This window comes from Hibiscus syriacus, unplaced genomic scaffold (genome assembly GCF_006381635.1).
Source record: "Hibiscus syriacus cultivar Baekdansim isolate YM2019G1 unplaced genomic scaffold, ASM638163v2 tig00110129_pilon, whole genome shotgun sequence".
NCBI lineage: Eukaryota > Viridiplantae > Streptophyta > Magnoliopsida > Malvales > Malvaceae > Hibiscus > Hibiscus syriacus.
Window position 1 is genome coordinate 112,582 of NW_024062602.1, and position 9,073 is coordinate 121,654.

The window sequence follows — 9,073 nt, forward strand, 5'->3', positions numbered from 1 at the left end:
TTGAGTGTTATGAATTCAGGATGGGCGACAATAACAACAAGACACTTACGGCTATATTAGCCACACTTTCCCGACTCACGACTCAAGTTGAAAGATTTGATGAAACCGTGAGAAAATGACAAGAACCACAACTGGATCTACCAAAACAAAATCCAAGAGCAAACAATGTTGAACTTTTGGTACCCAGGCGAGAACAACCACCCGAACTCTTTGCAAAACCAAAGTTCATGATCCCGTCTTTCAAAGGAGACAACGATCCAGACAGGTACATCAATTGGGAAGGAAAATTTGATCTCATGTTCGCATACTATGATTGCCCCCAAGCTAAACAAGTTCACCTCATCACCATGCAATTCGAAGGATATGCTCGAACTTGGTGGATGCAAACAAGGAAAAAGATCCAGAACTTCAAAATTCCAACAATCACTTCTTGGACCGACCTCAAATAAACCATGAGGAAGCAATTCCTACCAACACATTATACACGAGAAGTTAAACTACGACTACACCAACTTCGACAAGGTAGAAGTTCAGTTGAAGACTACTACAAGGAGATGCAGTCCTTACTCAATAGGGCTAACATAACCGAAAAAGAAGAGGTAACCGTGTCAAGATTCGTCGTCGGCTTAAACTCAAACATCACTGATCTTCTTGATCTCCATGAGTACGAAAACCTCGAAGATACACTAAAGAAAGCAATGACAATCGAAACACAAATACAAAGGAGATTCTGATTCAGAGAATATTACCAAGGTATTTCATCCTCTTACCAAGGTAATCCTTCAAATCCTTCCTCATATTCTACTCCATCTTCTCTGAAAAAGCCAAGAGATGACAAACCTGACAAGGAGAAAGAACGACCAACAAATAATGACACACTTCCAACCCCTAAAGATCAAATGATAATTTGTGAGGAGGTAGAGAAAGTAAAAAAAGAAAAAGCTGAGAAAGAGGCAAAAGAAAAAGAGGTCACTAGTTTCAAAAGCCAAAAGAATAATGACCCATGGGAGGTGAGTGAACCTAATTGTGAGAAGAAAAGAGTGACTCAAAATCTATGTGTGAGAACAAAAGAATTGAGAGAGAACATTCTTTACAAACAACCTTCCATCCTTGTTCACTTTAGGGAATCAATTGTTTCAATTTCTAACATTAACAAGGATTTGCCTAGTGTGTTTTCATATTGGTTACATGATTTTCGAGAAGTGATAGGTGATCCACCTAACGAATTACCACCGAAAAGAGAAAAACAACACCAAACCAATCTAATTCAAGGTTACATCATACCTCGTCAAACATACAATCTCGAAGAAACCAAAGAGTTAGATTTGTTACAAAAAGGCTACATCCAGGAAAGCCTTAGTCGTGACGCCATCTTAATGACGAAACATGACTTGAACAACTCGCTTTATAGTTCATGCACAGAGAATCCATGTAAATGATGAGAAAGTAAAAGCAACACGAGACTGGACCACACCATCTTCCATCGCCAAGAGTTGTCGAATAGTGCTAGGTGACCCTCCTGACGGGTTACCACCTGAAAGCCCTAATCACTATGCCATATCAATGAAGAGTCACGATTTACGGGAGTCCAAAGACCGAGGTAAGCAAAACACAATAGACGATGCACTACCACGAAGGTATACTCTTACCTATCAAACGCATACTACTATTCCGAGAATTGAACATATCAAAGATGTATATCACAATAACTCGGATATTTCTGATAATTCTACCCATACTTTTAAAAGTTCTTCTAATGAGCTTTATCTTGTATATGAGTTTCCTTGCCAACTAATCAGGTTTTACAGTCCACAAATCTCCTCCCGAGAATTCTTAATTCATGAACCACACATAGGAGACTTAAGGGATTACTTTAACAAACCAGTTGACATGGTTTTTAAACACTCATTCTCGCCACACAAGAATAAAACCATGGAGAAATTATCTGAAGCAATCATACAGAAAGCCAACAGAGGCCGACGCCATGTTGAATTTCAACCAAAACATCATATTACAAGACTTGTATGCAAAAGAGGATTTCAAGACTACAAGAAATCAGTTCCTATAAAGAATAAACCTCGACTAAAACGCATAAAGACATATCACATTGATCCTGGTAAATGTTTCACAAGTTTTCCGTTCAACACATCTAATTCTCTTTCTTTTGGATTTTCAGATTCGAGGATGAATCCTTTTGAGGAGTGGGGGAATGATACATGCACCAGAGTCTAGAATACATGCTTCTTTGGACTAATGTTTCTACTCGAACCTATTAGAAGAACAAAGTCTCGAAGATTCAAAGCATATCTATTCGGTAAGAATAATGTGAATGAATCATTAAACGATTCTAATGTTGCTCCCTTTAATGTTTCAGATTCGAGGTCGAATCTTTTTGAAGAAAGGGAGGATGATACATGCATCACAAGGCTCACATCAAAGGAAGAAGTAATAACTCTTCCAAATGATCCACTCGTCCAAGCATTGGAAAAGAAGACCAGAACAATAGTAGACTTGAGACGACTTTTGGAATGGGATCCTGATCTTATTTGGTCAACATGTCTTCTGGACATACAACCATATGTCTCTTATCTCTTCAACGGTTCTTTAATCGCATCAATCCGATATCGGGAACTCAAGATATGACTATTTTACTGAAGACGGTGCATGCAGAAAATCCTATACGGGATTAATACGGGATTTTGTAAATATTACGAATTTTTAATATTTTTATTGATTATTTGTAATATAACTTAATATAGGATGATGCATTATCTTTTAGGATTAGATTTATTATTTTATTAGGAATTAAGGTTGGGTTAAAAATATTATCTTTAGTTATTATTATTTTATTAGGAATTAGAGTTAAGATATGTTTAGTTTATTATTATTTTATTCATTAGTTATTTAGGACCTTTAGAACTCAGCCCCTATATAAACGAGGCTTCATTAAACTTTGTAATTGAAGATTTCTTTGATTAATAATACAACTAGAATTCGTTTTTGCAAGTGTTGATTGCCTTGTGCCTTCGAAGCTTATTCTCCTGGAGTTCTTTCAAGTTCTTGTGAGGGAGATTAATCTTCACACTCCAATTTGCCTTTTCATCGCGACTAGGAGGGTTGGCTAGAGCCATTTATCGAGTTTTCCTTTTCATTGCGACTAGGAGGGTTCGATAGGACACTTATCCATCTATTTTTCCACAAATCCATCTGCACCATCAATCATCTTTACCGTTCACCTTCATAAGGGAGATCTTTTGATTTCTTGGTTATCTTATTTTATTTGCAATTCATTTGTCTTTTCTTTATCTTGTTTTAATCTTATTTTTATCTTGTTTCCAGCACCAAAAAGAAACCCTATCTATTGCCGCTACCTTCCCGATTCATCCCTTATTGTTCTTCATCGAGTATAGATCTTTTCTAGGTTTGATTCTTCAACAAGAGCAACGTTCATCAATCCGCCATCGCTTCCCTATCAATTCTTCTTTGGAATAATGTTACTACTTAAACCTATTAGAAGAACAAAGTCTTGAAGATTCAAAGCACATCTATTCGATAAGTATAATGTGAATAAATCTTAAAAGGTTATAATGTTTCTCCCTTTGATGTTTCATATTTAAGGTCGAATCCTTTTGAGGAGAGGGAGTATGATACATGTATCTCAAGGCTTACATTAAATAAAGATGGACTAACGCTTACAATTAATCCACATGACCAAGCCTTTGAAAAGAAGAATAAAATAGCAGTAGATTTGTGACTGGTTTTTGAGTGATATCTTGATTTTTTTGGAGGACATGTCTTTTGGATTTACAACTAAATGCCTCTTATCTTTCCAACAGTTCTTTAATCGCCTCAATTCGATATCGATAACTCAAGATATGTCTATTTTAATAAAGACATCGCATGTAGAAAATCCTATACGGGATTAATGCGACATTTTTTAAATATTATTTTTTAAATATTTTTATTGATTATTTGAAAATATAATTTAATATAGGATGATGCATTATCTTTTAAAATTATATTTATTATTTTATTAGGAATTAAGATAGAGTTAAAATAATTATCTTTATTTTATTGTTGTTAAGACATCTTTTATTTATTATTTTTGTTACATAGCTATGTTTAACAAGGATTCTTCCTTACCTATATAAAGGAGGCTCCTCTCACCATTGTATACACTTCTTTTTCTTTGAATAATAATACAATATGAGTACGTTTTTGCAAGATTTGATTGCATTGTGCCTTTGAAGCTTCTTTTCCTTTGAGTTCTTTTCAAGTTCTTGATAGAGAGGTATTCACACTCCGGTTTGCCTTTTCATTGCAATTAGGAGGGCTAGTTTGAGTCGTATTATTGATTTTTCCTTTTCATTGTGACTAGTAAGGTTTGATAGGACATATCCATCTATTTTCATCATATCATCATCCAATTCACGCCATCTTTACCATGTCAATGAGCTTCATGCCTACACAAACATACTAGGGAAAGTTTTCAATTTCAATTTTCTTTTTATCCGTTCATTGTTTTTCAATTCCATTTTCAAATTCATATTCCTTATATTATTACCTTTTTAACTCCTATCTTATTATTCCATTATGTGTCGGGATCAAAAATTTTTAAAACCCTAATTTGGATAAGTTATCATATCCTATCTATTCATTATCTTTATTTGTCTTTATTCTCGTAATTCTTTTATCTTGTTTCACTTTTTCTCAATTCCAATAAACCAAATCTATCCAAAACCCTAATTGCTTTTGCCCACATCTCCCTCTCATTCTTTGACCAAGTATGGAACTTTCTAGGTTTAATTATTCAATAAAGAGCAACGTACATCATCCCCTTTTGCTTCTCTATCATTAATCAAATAAAAAAAATTCCCAATTGCATTAAAATAAAAAAAAATAAAAACTTTTATCATTCAAGATCTATCGTTGATCTTCATCGAGAAATCTCAAGGAATGATAAATAATTGAAGATTTATTTGAAAGCCTTTTCCTTTTTCATTGTTTCTCTCTTCGATGGAGTTTTCAAAAACAAAAAGGTTTTGATTGACCAAAAAAACAAAAAATTAAATAAAGATAATAAAACTAAAAATACAATAGAAGAGATCGTCGATTTTTACTGAGAAACCTTATGGAAGGCTAAATCTATGAAGATTTATTTTAAAGCATTTATTCCTTGTTCTCCGATTTTCTCTCCTCTAATAAAGTTATTTATTTTAAGAAAAAAGACAATACCGAATTGAACAAAAGAACAAGAACAAAATCAATATAATAGAAAAGAAGAAATTCCCTTTAGTCAAAACAATTCTTTTATTGCTCGTATATTTCAGCTTATAGTAATTGGGTCCTTAATGTGATGGAGAATGCCTCTATTTATAGTTGAGCATCCTTACATCTAATGGTCATCGACAACTTAGATTAAAAGAATACCTACCTAATCTCTCTATTTAAGGAAATTTAATCAATCATATCAATACATTCCACAAATATAAGATAACATGGGATATAGAAAGAAATCAAAGGGAATATTCTAATTAGAACTAAATCAATTATTTTCTTACTATTTGAATTAAATCAACTGGACAAAAAAATGTGTCTACAGCCTCAAATAAAATGATTAAAAAGAAATTAGAGGGAGTAGTATCGTTACTAAGAAGGCAAGATCAAATTTGGTGGACCAATGTAATTACTAATCCTCGATAGGAGAATGCCTTTTAGTGTGATGGAGAATGCCTCTATTTGTAGTTGAGCCTCCTTACATCCAATGGCCTATATTATTTACATTGACTGCCTAGATTAAAATCATATATACTCAATCCCCCTATTTAGGGAAATTAGATCAATCCTATCAATACATTCTATAAATAGGAGATATCATGGGATATAGAAAGAAATCAAAAGGGAATATTTTGATAAGAGCTAGAGTCATTATTTTCTTACCATTTCAATTAAATCGACCAAAAAATATGTGTCTACAGCCTTAGATATAATGATCAAAAGAAATTAGAGGGGGTAGTTTTATTACTGAGAAGGCAAGCCCACATTTACTGGAATAATGTAATTACTCATCCTCGATAGGAGATCACTTGAGACTTTTTTCTTCATGAGTTTCATAACAAATACATCAGTGATATATTTATCAGAAAGATGATGTAAGAATTTATAAACTTATAGTAGGGTGACCAATCAGTTTATGAATATTAATGTGAGTTTAATAAGCTAAGTTGATATGCCAAAGTTATGTTGATGTGTGGTATGCACACATTTGAATGATGTTTTAGACAAAATTCCCTTTGATTGTTAGATATATGAAGACAACAAAAAAATCTACAAGTAAGATAGGCTCAAAAGAAAGGTTAAGAAAGGTTGATGTAAGGGTGATTAGGTTGACTAGAATTTATATAAGATAAAATAATGATATAGATAAATAAATGGGTTGCTTCGTTTGATGTTATGATTATGATGATGGCTTATGAAATAATGGAAATGGGTGATGGATAGTATGAACAAGAACAAGAAAGAAACTAGGCTATATGAAAGCCTATCCATACCTAATAAGTTTAAGTTTGGGTAGTAGAAAAGGCTTAGACCCACTAGTTATAAGAGAACTAGGAACCACAAGTATCAATGGAATAGAAGAAGAGTGATGCCACAAGAAAAAGGGATAAGTCGATAAAGTTCAATAAAAACTTGAAGAGAGAAATGTCTTACAAAGAGTTTAAATTGATACAAAATGAGATGCTTTAAAAAGACAAAGCACTAATTATTTATAATAATTCAAAAGGAATGGTCGAATGGTTACAAGATGATTCGACATGCCTAGGTGCCCTTATAAAGTTACGTAATTAATGGATGAATACATATGCCTTTACATAGTTGAATGGTGATGTGTCAGTTTGCCTAACCCTTCATTTGGATGCACACACCCCTTAGATGAATGCATTTGGCCGAATAGATTCATGTCGGTTTGGTTTAAATGGGGCTTGACGAAGGTTCATGTATCTTGGTCGAATGCTTATTTCTTTTCATCGTTAGATGCCTAAGTCAATGAACATGATAATTTGGGGTGAATTTTCTTGTGATGGTTCGGCCAAAGGTGTGCCTTACTCATGACTTGGTCTTAGTGCCAAAGAAGGTGATTAGGTAGCTAGCTTGGTGACTTGGACTAGGTAGGATATCATCTTGGTGCCTAGTTTCATTCAAGCTCCTCAGCACACTCTAGCTCCCTTGTAGCTAGTTATAATCCATTAGTCAGATGCTTTCTCCTTAGCTCATTTCCAGCTAGGTTTAACTACTATTCAGCTAGTTCAAAAACCTTAACTTTGTATTGAGATCATTTAAGCTTAATTAGCTTCCATTAGGTTTTCATGAAGCCCTTTCCTTAGCCATTCACCTATGTAAAGTGTGAAAAAAACAATAAGTTAGCCAACATGACACAATGCATGACTAGCCTATGTAAAGTGTGAAAAAAACAATAAGTTAGCCAACATGACACAATGCATGACTAGATAAGCATGTAATTGAAATGCAAACATGTGTAAATGACGTGAAACATGAAACATGTATGACATAACTAAGTATAAGCCTAATATAATGATTTGGACTATATAATATGTCACATAACAATATGTAACACATTATACAACTTATCATCTAAGGTGAAACTTCATCAAAGGATTAAAGTAATTAATGTACTTATGAGTAAGGGCTTCCCTTCTTTTAGGTGATGTTTCCTTAAATCGTCATTGTCTTCATATAGGGAAAGATCTGATACATTCAAGGTTGCACTTATATTATAATCCCTATATAGATCTAACTTGTAAGCATTATCATTCACTTTCTCTACCACTTGAAAAGGTTCATTTACTCATAGTAGTAACTTGGATTTCCTTTGATTGGGTAACCTTTATTTTCTAAAAGGAACCCAAACCCAATCTCTAACTTTAAATGAGATATTCTTGCATCCTTTGATGGGTTACGGTTCATATTGGTGGGTTCTCTTTTCAATATGATTCTAGAATTACTGATGTAGTTTTTTCATAAACTCTATCTTATCCTTCCAATCATTATTCACCACTTGTTTATATGGAAAAAGTAATAGGTACAATAGAGTTAAAGGGTTAAAACCATATACCAATTCAAATGGAGAGTGATTGGCTACAGAATAAACAGATTTGTTGCAAGCAAACTCCATGTGTGGTAAGCATTTTTCTCATGTCTAGATGTTATTTTGGATGATGGATCTCAAAAGGGTTGAAAGAACTCAGTTCACCACATCATTTTCGCTGCCAATTTAAGGATGAAATGCAGTTAAAAATAACAATTTGTTCCTAATCTTGCTCCAAAGTTCCTCTAAAAGTGACTTAGGAACTTGCCATCATGATTAGACACAATTGTTCTTGGAATTTCATCTAATCTTACCACCTCCTTGAAGAATAAGTTGGCTACATGCGTTACATCGTCTGCCTTGTGGCATGTAATTAAATGGGCCATCTTGGAGAATCTATCAACTACCACAAGCATTGAGTCTCTCCCGGTCTTAGTTCTCAGAATCCTAACATGATGTACATGGAGATTTCCACCCATTACTCACTTGGAATAGGAATAGGCGTGTACAATCCATGGAAAACTCTTGATTTTTTTCTTTTTTGCAATTGATGCATTTTTCACACACTCTTTATGTGTCCCTCTTCATTTTTTGCCAAAGTGTCCCATGATTCCTCCTTCATGTTCCTCTTTGACTATAACCTATTGAATGGAACCTTTTGGAATACAAAGTCTTCATTCCTTGAAGAGAAAGTACCCGTGCTTGTAGTACTTCTCATTTGCACCTATTTTACAATAACTTTACCTTTCTCCAAAATCAAGTTTAGTAGCATGTAGTTCTTTGATAAATGAGAAACCAAGTAGTTTAGAATCTAACGAATTAAGAAGTAAGTACCTCCTCGACAATGCATCTAACATAATTTTATTTTTAGTTTTCTTGTAATGGATGACATAAGTAAATGACTCAAGGAACTCCACTCATTTGGCATATCGTTTGTTCAACTTGTGTTAGCCTTTGATGTTCTTT